The sequence below is a fragment of the Bubalus kerabau genome, chromosome 12, assembly GCF_029407905.1.
Source record: "Bubalus kerabau isolate K-KA32 ecotype Philippines breed swamp buffalo chromosome 12, PCC_UOA_SB_1v2, whole genome shotgun sequence".
Taxonomy (NCBI): Eukaryota; Metazoa; Chordata; class Mammalia; order Artiodactyla; family Bovidae; genus Bubalus; species Bubalus kerabau.
In genome coordinates, this window is record NC_073635.1 from 49,530,300 (window position 1) to 49,548,736 (window position 18,437).

Genomic DNA, 18,437 nt, shown 5'->3' on the forward strand with positions numbered 1-18,437 from the left:
TGGTGACTGGGAGATAAAACATGGAATAGATAGGTTCTCATATATTTTAAATTTGATGAGTAAACATTAACTAAAGTAGGCCAGGTCCCCCTTTATGCTCCATACAGGTTCCACAGGAGCTCTGGATACTTTTCCTCTATTGCTCTTTAGCCACTTTTACTAATTTTATTAATTTCTGAAATTATTTGTCTTTTTTTAAGACCATAAACAGTTCACAACAGGTTGGGTCACCATGAATTGTGGTACATCACCTGAGTCAAGCACAGCACCAAGTTCTGACGGTAAGGAAGGTGAGGAGGTAACCATCAAAAGGAAATCGTGTCTTATTTAGCCACTCCAGAATTTTCAAAAACAAGTCTTTTCTGGAACTACAACTACCTGGGCCTTGTATACCCAACAGAATTGAGTTTTATCCCTAATGATGTTTAACTTCATCACAGCCTCTTTATTTAAAATTTTTAAAATATAATCTGATCGATAAAGGGAAAATGGGAAGCAAAGCTAGAAACAAAGTCACGTCATTATTACATTTGAAATAGTTTAATTAGAAGCATCAAATAATACATAGAGAATGCATGTGTGCATGCGTGCTCAGTCATGTCTGACTCTTTAAGACTCTTAGGGTTGCCATTCCCTTCTCCAGGAGATCTTTCTGACCCAGGGATCAAACCCACATCTCCTCCATTAGCAGGCAGATTCTTTACCTGAGCCACCTGGCAAGACAACACAGAGAATGATTTGACCTTATTGAAGATTCATCCACAAAGCAAAAAAGAAAAATTACTGAGAAGGCAAGCAAGGGGAAGAGAAGTTTGAAAAAAGAAGAAAAGGATCTTTGGTAAAAGAGTAAATTCACATGGAATGGAATGCGGGGGGTTGGGGGTGGCAGAATTCTTGGCTTCTCTCACCATTGTACAAGTGGAGAAGACAGCACTTCTTGACTTCCAACCTGAAGGTGTTAACAGGAACAGAGCTTCTGAAGGAGTTTTTCCACGAAAGGATGAAGTGTTTGTTCAAGTAATGCACTATTCAAGCACTGACAATAAAAGGAAAAAAAATAATAATAATACACAGTGTCTAATGGAGTCCAAAGGAAAAGAGGAAGAAGACTTTTTGTAAAGATAAAGAAAGGCAGGGCAAATGACTTTGCTGCCACATATAAGGAGAGGAGAGAAAAAAAAGAGAGACTCAAGCCTAGACACTGCTACTTGGCCTCATCTCTTATTATAATAAAATTAAGGTAGTTATGAGATAGCAATTTCTTGTCAGCTTTAAAAAGAAATGGTGTAATTGAATTTTACACACTTGATTGAGCCCCTACTCTGTAGCTCGTACCACAGTTACTGGGAATTCAAGGCTATTTATAAAGCTTTGTCCCTGTCCTCAAGGCACTCACAGTCAATTATATTTCATAATCACATTTGCTGGTTCCCAGTTATTAAAGGCTTCATCTGGGCTTTACCTGTAGACAGAAAATGCTTGTAGACTCATAAACAGGCAAACTGCTTATTTGAGACTGTTTTGACAATATAGGTATTTCAACAGATGTCTGCACCAATTTCCTTTTGAAAATGGACATCTTAGACATTAAAACTGAGTTCAAATACCTAACATAAAGTTTTCATATAATTATCTGAAAAGTTCATTATTTTAAATATAGGCGAAAATTGCGATTATGGTTCACTACAAAGGGAAATTAATGGTTTCTAACATAACAAAACAGACTAATTTAGTGCACTTTAAAATTGAAATTTCATTTCCTCTTCTCAACACTACATTTCAAGACGTGTATTTTTAATTATCGAATACTCAAAATTTTTCAAAACCTTCATTTTATTGATAAGAAATAGTGACATTTTCTGGAGAAACAAAATCAATACATACTTACAAAACTGTTGGTAGAAAATCTGCTTTTTTATCATTATCAAGGCCATACAATAAATTATATTCAAAAAATGTAACTGCCTAAATAACAAAAATTGTGTTATGCTAAACAGATGATTTTAGACACCTGCTCCAACCCAAGTATTGTTAGGTATTTTTCACTGTCTATAAAGACAACAAGGTAGACTTAGCAACTCAAATCTATCTCCCACTAACCACAAAATACAGCTAAGCGAAACAATTCAAGAAGGTCTTTCTTGTTCTGTATGATGATGGTAAAGTCTGGGTAAGGGAGTTAGTTCCACTTCAAAAGAGCTCAAAGGAAAAAGGAATAAAGCCACCTCTATGGGACACACGTGTACTGAGGATCCAATTTCTAAGAGCAAATATCCTGGGTAGAGTATGCAATTTTTCTACAAACTTTTCAATCAAAATCTGAAATCACAGTATAATCATACTAAGCTAAAATAAATAAGCTGAATTTCAAGATAATCATATCGCTACAGAAATAAGAGTATGAAGAAACGTTAACACATCACTTTTTAGATCATTTTACATTCTACCTAAGTATGAGGTCTCTCGGTATATATACGCTGTATATATGTGTATGTACATGTGTATATGTATATCTCAATTTAAAGAATAAGAATTAGATTAGAGAAATAAATCACACAACAGAAACAAGAAATTAAGGAAAGCTAAGCCTGTACTTGCCCTGTACTTGAAGGACGGTACAGCTATGCTTAGTCAGAGTACGGGAACCAAAGTGAAAATGCCCACACATAGCATGATTCGCTTAAGAAACTAACTGTATTATAGATGCTCAGTACTCTATAGAGATCAGAAAAAGCCTCTTTTATTTTAAAGTATGTCCTTCATCTCCATGAGTATGTATATATATACTTAGAAAGTTAGAAAGTTAAGTCGCTCAGTCGTGTCCGACTCTTTGCAACCCCGTGGACTGTAGCCTACCAGGCTCCTCCATCCATGGGATTCTCCAGACAAGAATACTGGAGTGGGTTGCCATTTCCTTCTCCAATATATACTTAAGTTCTCTGTAATAGCAATAATAATTTATCCATATCTAGGTATTTCGCACTTGCTTTGAATCTCCTGGGGTCAACTATTTCACTAAAGTCCTACTGATTCCAATTGGTCTCGAAATTCTAATGTTCATTTACATATGGTCTTTCTTCAAGAAGTAAAGTAGAACTCTTCAAGAGCAAAAGACAAAAGCTGAACATATTTACATCAAATTTTCTAAAAGTTAAATATACTTTATTTTTAAATATACACAGAAATTCCATCTAAATTAATCATACTTCCATGATGAAGAATTCTAAATAAATGCCAAAATCCAGAAACTGCAAATCAGATTTTTTAATTAAAAAATAACTAAACGTAAAATCTAATCACTTTGAAATAATCAATTATAAAATGCAACAGAAAAAATGTACTGAACTTGAATTTTTTTAAGTGATAAAATGAGCTATCAAACTAAAAAGCATTTGCACAGTGAAGGAAACTATCAACAAAATGAAAAGGCCAAAGGCCACCTACTGAATGGGAGGAGACATTTGGAAATTGATGAGGGATTAATATCCAACATATACAAAGAATTTATACTACTCAACATAAATGAACAAATAACCCAATTAAAAAATAAGTAGAGAAATTTAATAGATATTTTTCCAAGGAAGACATACAGATAGGCAACAGACACATGAAAAGATGCTCAACTTCACTAATCATCAGGGAAATGCAAAACCAGTCTATAATGGGCTATCACCCCACACATGTCAAAATGGCTATTATCAAAAAGACAACAAAAAACAGGATGTGGAGAAAACTGAACCCTTGTGCACTGTTGGTGGGAATGTAAAATCCAACAGCCACCATGGAAAACAGTGTAGTTTCCTTTAAAAAATAAAAACAGAACTTCCATATTATCTAGCAATTCTGCTTCTGGATATTTTTCCAAAGAAAACAAAAAGACTAATTCAAAATGATACACGTATCCCTATGTTCACAGCAGCGTTATTTACAATAGCCAAGACACAGAAACAACCTCAGTGCTCCCTGACGGACAGATGAAGAAGATATATATATATACACACACACGCAGGAATTGTAAATCAGACTTTCCTAACTAAAAAATAACAAAATGTAAAGTCTATATCAAATGGAATATTACTCAGCCATAAAAAGGAATGAAACTTTGCCATTTGCAACAACGTGCATCTAGAAGGTATTATTTTAAGTGAAATAAGTCAGAGAAGGAAAAACACCATATGACTTTACACGTGGAACCTAAAAACAAATGAACAAAGCTAACAAAACAGACACAGTTATAGACAAAACAAACAGATGGCGCCCTAAAAGGTAAAAACTTCCAGTTATAAACTAAATGAGTTACAGAGATGAAATGTACAACATAGAGAATACAGTCAATGACACTGTAATGTCTTTGTATGATGACAGATGGAAACCAGACGTTTCATGGTGATCACTTTGTAATGTACATGGAGGAGGGAGGGGGATTTGGATGAAAGTGATCAAAAGGTACAAATTTCCAGTTATAAGATAAATACTAGGTGTGCAATATACATGATTAACACTGCTGCATGTTATAGATGAACGTTGCTAAGAGAATACATCCTAAGAGTTCTCATTACAATAAAACACTGTGTATCTATGTGAAATGTTTAGTGAACAACCACAATGTTCACTTACCATTGGAGTAATGTCATAATGTATATAAGTCAAATTATTAAACTTATACTGTGTTGCATGTCAATTATACCTGAATAAAACAGAAAGGAAAAAAAGTAAAAGAAATCATAAACTAGTTTATTTTAAAGATATGATACGAAAATCATGAAATTAAGAATTGCTTTTAATTACCAAATAAAATATTTTTAAAATATATTATGTTCAAAATTATGCTACTGAATTTGAAAATAACCACAAAATTATTTTGGTGTAACCATGGATATCAACCAATATTGATTTAAAAGAGGTAAGAAATCTGACTGAATCAATCACTACAGGATAGATTCAGTGAGGTGCTGGAAGGGGAAAAAAACAATTATTTCAAAAATATAGATACAAACATCAAGTTTCCCAACATTTATGGAATAGATAATACATTTTATAATAATTTTTAAAAGAAAAGATTATTCTGATGCTCTAGAGCACAGAAAAACATGGGAAACTTACTAATTTACCAATGAAAAGAAACATACCATAAAGCAAAGCATCAGTATGTCAAAAAGAAAAATCATAATATGCGCCAAAACATTTGATAAAATTCAAAGTCTATTCTTGACAATAATTCTTGGTGAAAAAATGATGCTTCCTTAACCTGAAAGAAAAATATTAATCCAAGCCAACAGAAACTGCCTACAAGAACACACTGAATAAAGTAGTGACAATAACCATGGCATTTTTAAAGATTTGAGCTATATTAAGATGCTAAAATACATTAATTAAAACAATATGAGACTAAGGAATGGTGGTAAGTTTCAACCAACAGCTGTAAACAAACTTTTTAAGAAAAATTGGAAATCTAGATTTAAATGAAATCTTTCATGTTACTCTGTGGGCTCAAGTTTTTGAAAGCATTGTATATTTCCAAAGAAAGCATTGCTGTGGGCTAAATCAGCCACAGTGGACCTCAGCCCTACACACACCCAAGACTTCCTGCCTCACCCTGAGCTCAAGCTGCTTCCTGTGTGTGGACAGCCCTTTCCTCTCTCTCCACCCATTCAAAGCAACCCACCCATCAAGGTGGGGCTCATAAGCCATCCCTCTACAGAGTTTCTTAGAACCTCTACAAGGAACTACCATTACTTTCCCTCTACTACTAGTCTTAGCACAGCTTTAACCTTATAGGCTATTTACTTTCTCTCTCTTCCTCTAGACTGAAGAGGAGAACAATATCCAGTAATAATATCTACTACTATCCACTGGCCATATCCCTGCCATGCACTATGATGAAGCATTGCACACAGCTTCTGTAATCCTCTCAACAAACACAGAATAAATATCACTCCCATTTTACAGATGAGTGGGTTTAAATAACTAAACAGGCCCTGGAAGAAACAGTGTTCTAACCACCCCCCCCCCCTTTTTTTTTTGCCAGATTTCACCAACGACATCACAGATGGTCTGAATTCAGTTGACTTGATATTCTCCTCTGAAAGAAGGTCAAGATGAGAGATGGGGCTAAAAGAAGTCTGAGATTAAGGTTTGGTGGTGTTGGTCGGCAAGGAGGGGTTTATATTCCAGAAACAGGATATAAGCACCACATGCAGTACAAGAGACTACTACATATTCTAATTCTGTATTTGAGATTGATCTCTGTAATACAATTTGACCCAAAATTACCTTTTGCCTCAGAAAATTTCATTGATTCACCTGAACTCTGTGTACTCAGTGAGGGGAGAAAAGAACAAATGGAAACTGCACTATACTTTGAAAGGAAGTCTGAGTGGTAACACAGCTTCTGAAATATCCTTAATATTCTTTTCATTTTAACCTCAGTATAATGTTTTTCTAACACCTAATTTGCAACAGTACTGTTGGAACTAAAAATAAAGTCATCTTTGAGGTAAGCTATACATGCTTACCTTGAAAGAATTTAAAATAATCCTAACATAATTTGCTGACAGATTTTAAAGCTACAAGCTCTTTGCTTGGGATGTTTCGGAAGCTGTGAGTAAAAAAAAGAGAAGACAATTTAATAATAAGTTCTCTCACAAGATGATCTGAAGTGTCCGTTCAATCATTCATGCTAAAGAACACAACCTTGTGAGGCACCTTTAAAAGTACAACATCTCACATAGAAAAGTATCTGCACTGAGGAAAAAGAGAGGACTTCTTAAAAGTGCTATCAGTTACTAGACAGAAATGTAGTCTTTCAAAGTGGTATAATCAGAGAAATCATCAAGATGGCATACTTCCTTTTTTGTGGGGGTCTTTGTCTGGAAAATCCCATGGACGGAGGAGCCTGGTGGGCTGCAGTCCATGAGGTCGCTAAGAGTCGGACACAACTGAGTGACTTCACTTTTATATATATATATATATATATATACACACACACACACACACACACACACACACACAAGTTCAATTTTTTTTTTTTTAAAGGCAAGAACATTGAACAAAGCAAGCATTTACCTGGTCATGTCTATACTTGTTCAATCTCTGTTTGAGGTTAGAAAGCTATAAAGTCCCATAATCATAGTCTGGCTCAGATTTTAAGCTGTTCATATTCAATATCTATTCTTTAGAGTAGAAATACTTGATTCTCCTTTCAAAAGAAAAAGGACCCCTAATTTAAGACATTATTAACACATCATAGAACAAGAGTCAGCAGACCAAACAGAGCCTATGACCTGTTCTTGTAAGGGCTGTTCTCTTAAAACTTTTTACATTTTTAAAGGGTTATTTCACATCTATACACACACTCTAACACACACATACATATATATATTTAAAAGTTGTAAATATATATATGTGTGTGGGTTTAGAAAAAAAATATATATATATACATACTTACACACACAAACACACCCCCAGACACTTTATGTGACATAAAAGATATAAGTATCTGAATGCAGAGTTCCAAAAAATAGCAAGGAGAGATAAGAAAGCCTTCCTCAGCCAACAAAGTCTAAAACATTTACTTTCTGGCCCTTGATGCAAAAGTTTGCAGAGCCCCAACCACAGAACATACAGAGACTATAACTCACAACACGTTACATACTGACTTCATTCTCCTCTCTGAACTGCCAAAGGTACTGAGCCAGAAGACTAAATGACGAAGCACGGCTGGAGGATGATTTTTTTAGATACCTTTTATGTATCACAGGGACAGACTACTAGAGCCTGGCAGCTTCAAGTTGACAACGTCACTTCAAGAAACAGCTCTGCACCCAATAATACTTGAAAAGACTGAGCCCTCAGATGGGTGCTCATCTCCCAGATAGGGGTTAAAAGAGCAGGACCAGCTGTTTCACATGTTTCTCCCCGATCCCCGTTCTTCCAAGCACACTTTTATTACTCCTCATTCAAGCTGAGATCAAAAGTTTCACCCTCGATGAATCCTCCAAACTCTCCAAATTTACAACGTTAGCTGTACCCTTCAGTGTTCCCAATATACTCTGTACAAATTTACCGTAACTCATTGCAAGAGTTTATTACAATTTACTGTAATATAAAATTCATTGTAATAGTTTACTATGTTTTGGTTTACATTTCAAAAAATTCTAATTTCCTAGTGACAAAGCAGAGCATCGAAGAACTGACGCTTTCGCATTGTGGTGTTAGAGAAGACTCTTGAGAGTCCCTTGTACAGCAAGGAGATCAAATCAGTTAATCTTAAAGGAAATCAACCCTGAATACTCACTGAAAGGACTGATGCTGAAGCTCCAATACTTTGGCCACCTGATGTGAGAGGTGACTCATTGGAAAACACCCTCATGCTGGGAAAGATTGAAGGCAGGAGGAGAAGAGGGTGAGAGAGGGTAAGATGGTTGGATGGCAACACGGATTCAACAGACACGAACTTGGGCAAACTCCAGGAGATAGTGAAAGATAGGGAAGCCTAGTGTGCTGCAGGCCATGGGGTCACAAAGAGTCAGACACAACTTGGGGACTGAACAACAACAACTTCCCCATGGCAGAGAGCTGGGGCGGAGGATTAGTACCCGAGGCTGCCCTAACAGAAATTCCTCTCTCACAGTCTGGAGACCAGAAGCCCAAAATCAAGGTGGTAACAGGGACACATTATTCAGAAGCCTCTAGAAGAGAATCCATTCCTTGCCTCTTCCAGCTTTCGTTGGCTGCTGGCATCACATGGTGGTCATGGCTTATGGCTACACCTCTCCAATTCCTACCTCTGTCTTCTATCACCTATTCTCCTTTGACTCTTATAAGGACACATATGGGACTTAGGGCTCACCCAGCTACTCCAGAATGACCTCATCTCAAGGACCTTAAGAGTCTTTTCCATATTAGGCGACATTCACATCACATTTGCATGACAAATTCAGAAATGGAAAAACCTTTCTAAAAGCCACTATTCAACCCACTGCAGTGGGCATTCAGTAAATATGTATTTATTTTTTTGCCTTAGATCCAAATGAAATATACGTCTTCTAGATAAACCCCAAAAAGAGGAAAAATGGAAAAAGAAAAGCCTTTATTCCATACCCTTTTTTGCTAATGCCCTGCTTGAAAAGCAACACTGCGGTACAGCCAGAAGCCTAAGCAGCATTTTTTTGCTCACCCCTAAGAATTACTCAGTGTCGGACTTTATTTCTTGGGGTTCCAAAATCACTGCAGATGGTGATTGTAGCCATGAAATTAAAAGACGCTTAATCCTTGGAAGGAAAGTTATGAGCAATCTAAACAGCATATTCAAAAGCAGAGACATTACTTTGCCAAAAAAGGTCCATCTACTCAAGGCTATGGTTTTTCCAGCGGTCATGTATGGATGTGAGAGTTGGACTGTGAAGAAAGCTGAGCGCCGAGGAATTGGTGCTTTTGAACTGTGGTGTTGGAGAAGACTTTTGAGAGTCCCTTGGACTGCAAGGAGATCCAACCATTCCATTCTAAAGGAGATCAGTCCTGGGTGTTCTTTGGAAGAACTGATGCTGAAGCTGAAACTCCAGTACTTTGGCCACCTCATGTGAAGAGTTGACTCATTGGAAAAGACTCTGATGCTGGGAGGGGGACTGGGGGCAGTAGGAGAAGGGGATGACAGAGGATGAAATGGCTGGATGGCATCACCGACTCAATGGAGATGGGTTTGGGTGAACTCCGGAAGTTGGTGATGGACAGGGAGGCCTGGCGTGCTGCGATTCATGGGGTCCCAAAGAGTCAGACATGACTGAGCAACTGAACTGAACTGAACTGAAGAATTACTCTACCTAGTTTCAACACCGTTTTATCTTGGAAGGCCATGTGTTTATTCTAAGGTGTGAAAAAAGTCCAGTTATATATTCTTGTTCTCACAAACCAACACACATATTTACATGGTAATTTTATAAAGACCTTCACTGGGTGAGGTAATAATCTCTTTAAATTATACATAGACATGAATGTTTAACAATTTGAGTAGTTGAAAATCAAACTATTAAGAACTCACTCTGATAGGACACATAAACCGAGAGTTAAAACCTTCTATTTCCAGAATTTAGGCTTTGGATCTATTACAGACAGAATGTGTGTGTCTGCCCAAAATGTTTATGTTGAAGGCCTAACCCCCAATGTGACTGTATTCGGAGATAAGGTCCAGGTGGAGGTGATAAGATTAAATGAGGTCATCAGGGAGGGCTCTAATCAAACCAGGCTGGTATCCTTATACTAAGAGACCCCAGAGTACTCTATCAGGTAAGGACACAGGGAAAGGATGGCAATCTGCAAACCAGGAAGAAAATCCTCACTACAGACCAACCCTGGTCTGGGACATATAGTACCCAGAACCATGAGAAAATAAATTTGTGCTGCTTAAGCCACTGAGTCTGAAGCATTTTTCTAAGGCAGCACAACCAAACTAAGGCAAGATCTCAATGCAATCTCACACACATCATAAATATGAATTCAGAATTAGTTGATTTTCATGACTATGACTGTTTCCACCACACAGTTTATGATTTCACAGTAAGACTTTTCAGAAGATATTTTAATTATTTGGAGATCAAAGATTCTTATGATTTTCAAGATAAGGATAAAAACTGGGATAACAATCCCCAAACTTGTTTAAAATAATACACCTAAAGCAATTTTTCCATCCAGGATTTGAAGAAACGAATGAACTACTCTTAAAAAAGAAATTTCTAGCAAATTACAGAAGAGTACTAGCAGTACAAGGTGTCCATAGACTCATATCCTTAGAATAAAAGGCCCTGGGCTCCAAAATCACTGCAGATGGTAACTGCAGCCATGAAATTAAAAGACACTTGCTCCTTGGAAGAAAATCTAAGACACACCTAGACAGCACATTAAAAAGCAGAGACATTACTTTGCCAACAAAGGTCCATGTAGTCAAAGCTATTGTTTTTCCACTAGTCATGTATGGATATGAGAGTTGGACTAAAAAGAGAGCTGAGTGCCAAAGAATTGATGCTTTTGAACTGTGGTGTTGGAGAAGACTCTTGAGAGTCTCTTGGACTACAAGGAGATCAAACCAGTTAATCCTAAAGGAAATCAGTCCTGAAAACTCATTGGAAGGACTGGTGCTAAGGCTGAAGCTCCATACTTTGGCCACCTGATGCGAAGAACTGACTCACTGGAAAAGACTCTGATGCTGGGAAAGATTGAAGGCGGGAGGAGAAGGGGACAACCGAGGATGAGATGGTTGGATGGCATCACCAATCCGACGGACATGAGTTTGAGCAGGCTCCGGGAGTTGATGATGGACAGGGAAGCCTGGCGTGCTGCAGTCCATAGGGTCACAAAGAGTCAGACACGACTAACCAACTGAACTGAACTGGTACTCCACTATATCTGGGCACCAATGAAAGAAAACTCACAAAGGAGAGAATGTAAGGAAAACAGTCACCTTACTGTAAGATGTAGTGGAAAGTCATTTCCTGATTCTTTTCAAAGCAAGCAATTAGCTAACCAATGGCATCACACATAATCACACATAAGAGCGGGCCCTTAGCACTGTAGACACTGAAGATGTGTCTATCTGTTACTAAAATGTTCTAGCGATGGCAGTATATCACCAAAAAAAAAAAAAAAAAAAAAAATTGCACAACAGAATTGTCTTAAAGAAACAGTGCATTTTCTTTGTCACAGATCAGCACTATATGAGCGATAAACATGAAGCTGGGGTTAAAATACTTACTGTTAGTCAAACAGCACAGTACAGCGTATCTTCCAAATTGACGGGGGTCACATAGGAAATTTAAAAATATAAATATCATTTTGATTAAATTCACAAACGTATGATGAAATGACTAAAAACATCATAATCAAGGAAAACATAGGGATCATTATTATTATGTTAATGTAACCATTAAAAAGAAGTAATAAAATGGGTTGAAAGAAAAAGAAAATGATGAAAAAAACTACTATATGTTATAAAATAAACAATACAAATTAACAAGAAAAAGTTAATGACAAACTAAGTCAACTGGTACAGTAAAATCGGAAGCATTCAAAGTCTCTCTCAAAAAGAAAAAACAGGAATGGCAGTATTAATAGCAGTCTAGGATGAATTTCATTTTAAAGGTATTCAATACCAAAAAAAAAAATGAAGAATTTTAAGAAAAGTCATGGAGTTATATATACCTAACAATACACAGGCAAATATACAAGCAAAGCTCCCAAAATTTAATGAGGACATAAAATTATAAAACTTTTAAAATAGAACACAGGAGAAAAGCTTCATGATAATGGATTTGCCAATGATTTCTTGGATATGACACCAAATGCATAGGTGACAAGAGAAAAAAAAAAGATAAACAGCACTAAAAAGGAATTTGATTTTGTACATCAAATGATACTATCAACAGAGTGAAAAGGGAACCCATGGAATAGGAGAAAAATATTTGCAAATCATGTATCTGATAAGAGGTTAGTATCCAGAATATACAAGGAACTCCTATAATTCAAAAACAGCAATAAAAATCCTAATTGAAAATGGGCAAAGGACTTAAACAGACATTCCTCAAAGAAGATATACAAATGGCCAGAAAGCATGTGAAAAGATGATCAACATCACTTATCTCTATAGAAATGTAAATGAAAACCACAAGATGCTACTTCAAATCCACCAGAAAGATATTTTTAAAAGCCCAGAAAACAATAAGTATTAGCCAAGATGTAGAGAAACTGGACCCCTTGTAGCGGATGAAAATGCAAAGTGGTACAGCTCCTGTGGTAAGTGGTATATCAAGTTCTCAAAAAACTAAAGAATTACAACAGTATACAGCAATTCCACTTGACGCTATATACCCAAAAGAATTTAAAGCAAGACTCAAAAGACTTTCAACCATCCATGTTCACGCAGTAAACATACAATGCAATGTTATTCAATCTCAAAAATCGAAAGAAAACTTAACACATGATAGAATAAACTTGACCTCTGAGGACAACGTGCAAATTGAAATGAGCCAGAGACAAGATGACAAATAATATATGACTGTAGCTATATGTGGTATGTAAAACAGTCAGACTCAAAAACCCAGAAAGTATGATGATGCTTGCCAAGGGCTATGGAGAAGGGCAGTTAAGTTTTCGTCACTTTTATTTTACAACAACTTAAAATAACAAAAAATAGATTTTAAAAGTTTAACTAAGATTTTAAAATATTAGAATGTAAAACTCAATACACAATTTCTGAATTAATCAAATTGAACAGAACAAATATAAGATAAAGGAATTTAATTTAAAACAAATCAATAAACTCAATTTAGCAGAAAAAAATATAGAACATCACATTCCTCAAGAGAAGATATCTTTATTCAAATCTCTAGAGAATACTTATAAAAGTAAACCATATACTTAGACATTAAAAAAAATCAGTGATTTAAAAATGAGAATATTTTAAAAATTACAATCTCTGAATGTAAATCAAAATTTAGATGCAAACCCAAAATTGAAGACCTAAAAATGATGATCAAAAATTTAAAAACATATTCCGAGAAATTCTTGACGTAAAGAAGAAATAATAGAATTACACTCCAGATATACTGAGAGTAATTCCTTCATAAAAAATACACAGAATATATAGCCAAGGATATACTCAGAACACTACTAACTTCAATGTCTTTGTAAGTAAATGCTTTAAAAAAAAAAAATGAAGCAAAAAACAAAAGTAGAACAGGAGAATTGAAAAAATATAAGCAAAAAGTCACTAAAAGAAGACAAAAAAAAACAGTAGAAATGATTAAAAATCCAAAAGAATTATGAAAGAAAAATAATAAAACAGCAAAGCGTCTTGTGGACTATTTAATGAAAGAATGTAAAAAAGAAAAAAAACAGACAACATTGGGAATACAAAAAAAGTTACATATGTGATACTAAAGAAATGTAATTATGTAGTATTAGGGAATATTACATTTTATCCCAAAGTAACAAATCTAAAAGCTCCCAAAGGAAATGTGTACATATCAAGATCCAAAGATTACAGATACAGAGAACAGACTGGTGGTTACCAGAGGCTGAGTTGTGGGGGTGGGCAAATGGGGAAAGATGGTCAGAAAGTACAAACTTCCAGTTATAGAATATATAAGTCCTGAGGATGTAATGTTGCCAAGAATAGCAGAGAGAAATAAGAAACCCTTCCTCAGTGATCAGTGCAAAGAAAGAGGAAAACAGAATGGGAAAGACTAGAGATCTCTTCAAGAAAATCAGAGTACCAAGGGAACATTTCATGCAAAGATGGGCTCAATAAAGGATAGAAATGGTATGGACCTAACAGAAGCAGGAGATATTAAGACGAGGTGGCAAGAACACACAGAAGAACTGTACAAAAAAGATCTTCATGACCCAGATAATCACGATGGTGTGATCACTCACCTAGAACCAGACATCCTGGAATGTGAAGTCAAGTGGGCCTTAGGAAGCATCACTACAAACAAAGCTAGTGGAGGTGATGGAATTCCAGTTGAGCTATTTCAAATCCTAAAAGATGATGCTGTGAAAGTGCTGCACTCAACATGCCAGCAAATTTGGAAAACTCAGCAGTGGCCAAAGGACTGGAAAAGGTCAGTTTTCATTCCAGTTCCAAAGAAAGGCAATGCCAAAGAATGAGCAAACTATCACACAATTGCACTCATCTCACATGCTAATAGTTAACAGTAATGCTCAAAATTCTCCAAGCCAGGCTTCAGCAATACATAAACTGTGAACTTCCAGATGTTCAAGCTGGTTTTAGAAAAGGCAAAGGAACCAGAGATCAAATTGCCAACATCCGCTGGATCATTGAAAAGGCAAGAGAGTTCCAGAAAGATACCTATTTCTGCTTTATTGACTATGCCAAAGCCTTTGACTGTGTGGATCACAATAAACTGTGGAAAATTCTGAAAGAGATGGAAATACCAGACCACCTAACCTGCCTCTTAAGAAACCTGTATGCAGGTCAGGAAGCAATAATTAGAACTGGACACGGAACAACAGACTGGTTCCAAATCGGGAAAGGAGTTCGTCAAGGCTGTATATTGTCATCCTGCTTATTTAACTTATATGCAGAGTACATCATGAGAAATGCTGGGCTGAAGCACAAGCTGGAATCAAGATTGCCAGGAGAAATATCAATAATCTCAGATATGCAGATGACACCACCCTTATGTCAGAAAGTGAAGAAAAACTAAAGAGCCTCTTGATGAAAGTGAAAGAGGAGAGTGAAAAAGTTGGCTTAAAACTCAACATTCAGAAAACTAAGATCATGGGCATCTAATCCCATCACTTCATGGCAAATAGACGGGTAAACAGAGGAAACAGCAACAGACTACTTTTTGGGGCTCCAAAATCACTGCAGATGGTGATTGCAGCCATGAAATTAAAAGACGCTTGCTCCCCGGTAGAAAAGCTATGACCAGCCTAGACAGCATATTAAAAAGCAGAGACATTACTTTGCCAACAAAGGTCTGTCTAGTCAAAGCTATGGTTTTTCCAGTAGTCATGTATGGATGTGAGAGCTGGACTATAAACAGAGCTGAGCTCCAAAGAATTGATGCTTTTAAACTGTGGTATTGGAGAAGACTCTTGAGAGTCCCTTGGACAGCAAGGAGATCAATCCAGTCCACCCTAAAGCAAATCAGTCCTGAAAATACATTGGAAGGATTGATGCTGAGCTCAAATTCCAATCCTTTGGCCACCTGATATGAAGAAATGACTCATTGGTAAAAACCCTGATGCTGGAAAAGATTGAAGGCGGGAGGAAAAGGGGCCGACGAAGAATGAGATGATTGAATGGCATCACCAACTCAATGGAGATGAGTTTCAGTAAACTCCGGGAGTTGGTGATGGACAGGGAGGCCTGGCATGCTGCAGTCCATGGGGTCGCAAAGAGTTGGACATGACTAAGCGAATGGACTGAACTGAAGAGAGTAAATCTTAAAGGTTCCCTTCACAAGAAAAAATAATTGTAACCATGTATGGTGACAGATGTAAACTAAGCTTACTGTGATAATCACTTACGTACATACAGACACACACACACACACACACACACACACACATCAAATCACTTGAAACTAATAAATGTAATATATGTCAATTGCATTTCAATATTAAATAGCTTTAAAGAGCAAATGGAAATCTTCATAGCCAAAACCTTGACACAAAAAGAAGCTGCAAACTTATTAATGGACAAATAAACAGAAGAAACTGGAAAAAAAAGATCACATATCTACCACTGAGGGGTGGGGAAAGGCTATGGTTCACACTGGAGTATCACCCTTTAAAAGCGTTCCAATTACAGTTCATGGAAAAACATGAATATTTTCTAAGTTAATTTTGGTGGATACATAAATTATTATACAAAAATCTGATTCAGAACCAAGAAAAATACTATAGATGTATAGCACAGTGTGAATATAGTTGTATATATTCTAAGTATCTTTCCTAGATATCAAATAGAATCTAGTTGCACAAAAGTAAAAAATTATTTTTTAAAAGCGTTTGCTCCCTAATGCAAGAATAGGTCAATACTGCTGCTGCTGCTGCTAAGTCACTTCAGTCGTGTCCGACTCTGTGCGACCCCAGAGACGGCAGCCCACCAGGCTTTCCCGTCCCTGGGATTCGCCAGGCAAGAACACTGGAGTGGGTTGCCATTTCCTTCTCCAATGCATGAAAGTGAAAAGTGAAAGTGAAGTCGCTCAGTCGTGTCCGACTCTAGCGACCCCATGGACTGCAGCCCACCAGGCTCCTCCGTCCATGGGATTTTCCAGGCAAAAGTACTGGAGTGGGGTGCCATTGCCTTCTCCAAGGTCAATACTAGTAAATCCTAAATCCTCCAATGCATTGTAACAGTCAACTAAAGAAGAAAAAATTTCCACTACTATATTTTATACATACACACACAGTTTAATGGGTATTAGCAAAGTAAAACAAAACAAAGAATGACATCAAGGCAAATTGAAGTTACACAGGTAAAGAAACGGAGAAGGCAATGGCACCCCACTCCAGTACTCTTGCCTGCAAAATCCCATGGATGGAGGAGCCTGGTAGGCTGCAGTCCATGGGATGGCTAAGAGTCGGACACAACTGAGCGACTTCACTTTCACTTTTCACTTTCATGCATTGGAGAAGGAAATGGCAACCCACTCCAGTGTTCTTGCCTGGAGAATCCCAGGGACGGGGGGGAGCCTGGTGGGTTGCCGTCTATGGGGTCGCACAGAGTTGGACACAACTGAAGCGACTTAGCAGCAGCAGCAGCAGGTAAAGAAAGAAAAATACTTATGTGAGATGAATCCTCTCCAAATTCATGATTTTGAGACCAAAAATTTAAGTCACAAGGCAACTAGGTGAACTGGGTTCAGTTCATAGGACTGCCCCTTCATAGAGAGACAGGAGGAATTGCCTTCAGCCATGATAATGGAAAAAGAGTGAACAGACATAAAAGCTGCTAAGAAACACAAAACAGAGGATGGTTACCAGGGTCCCATAAGAGAGGGTAATAGAGAGTTTCTGTTAGGTGGGTACAGAGCTTCAGTTTTGCAAGATGAAAATGTTTGAGATATGCAGTATAACTGGAGGAGGAAATGGCAACCCACTCCAGTATTCTTGCCTGGAAAATCCCCATGGGCAGAGGAGCCTGGCAGGCTATAGGCCATGGGGTCATAAGAACCAGACACAACTGAGCGACTAAGCATGCAGCATAACAATGTGAATACAGTTGACAGTACTGAACTGTGCGTTTAAAAATAGTTAAAATGATAAATCTTGTTACTTTTTTTTAACTTCAATTGCAAATTGTCTTTTAAGTTTTAAGCAGTAGGAAACCACCAGAAACGTAATAAATGTTTAAAAGCTGAATGTGAAAAAAAAATAAATAAATAAAAGCTGAATGTGGGCTAAAAAAGTCACTTAGTATCAGGAAGACCCAGATGCAAGGATACTCCACAACCACTCACCTACTCTTCTGCAGAATCCTCCTCCAGGTGCTAACACAAAAGACTAGAAAAAGAACAGGAGACCTAAGAAAGCCACCCTTGGAAGTGATGACATACAGGTAGAGATCAGCTAATACCACTGGGACACAATCATCAAAACTGGCCTCATTCCCGTCTCTGATATCAAATTAAGCAAAAGCCATCTGCCACAGGAAAGACGACAGTAAATATTCCTGCTCCCGCCAGGAAAAAGTGGACTACTGCTAGAGGAGGAAGTTATCTGCCACTGGGGAACTTTTTCCAGGTTCAAAGAATAGCAGCTGTTGGGCGAGAGACAGAAGTCATGAACACAACTGCTCTGCACTCAACACTAAGTTAGAACTCAACTGGTTCTGAAATAAGGGAAGAAACCCACACAAGCTCAGAATTCTACAGTGATGTAAATAACATATCAGCCATAATTGATATAGAACT

The 18,437-nt window shown here is 37.1% G+C and overlaps 1 protein-coding gene across 7 annotated transcripts in view; it reads right to left on the reverse strand.

Moving 5' to 3' along the window:
* The window catches only part of KLF12 (KLF transcription factor 12), a 534,567-nt gene that overhangs the window by 500,785 nt on the left and 15,345 nt on the right, over positions 1-18,437 (reverse strand). For 5 of the 7 annotated variants that reach the window (XM_055542645.1, XM_055542653.1, XM_055542644.1 and 2 more), the window contains exon 2: positions 909-1,036. The exons of the other annotated variants lie outside the window; for them this stretch is intronic. The gene's annotated coding sequence lies outside the window, so the exon portion shown is untranslated. The remainder of the gene's footprint in view (positions 1-908; positions 1,037-18,437) is intronic. 7 annotated transcript variants of the gene reach the window in all.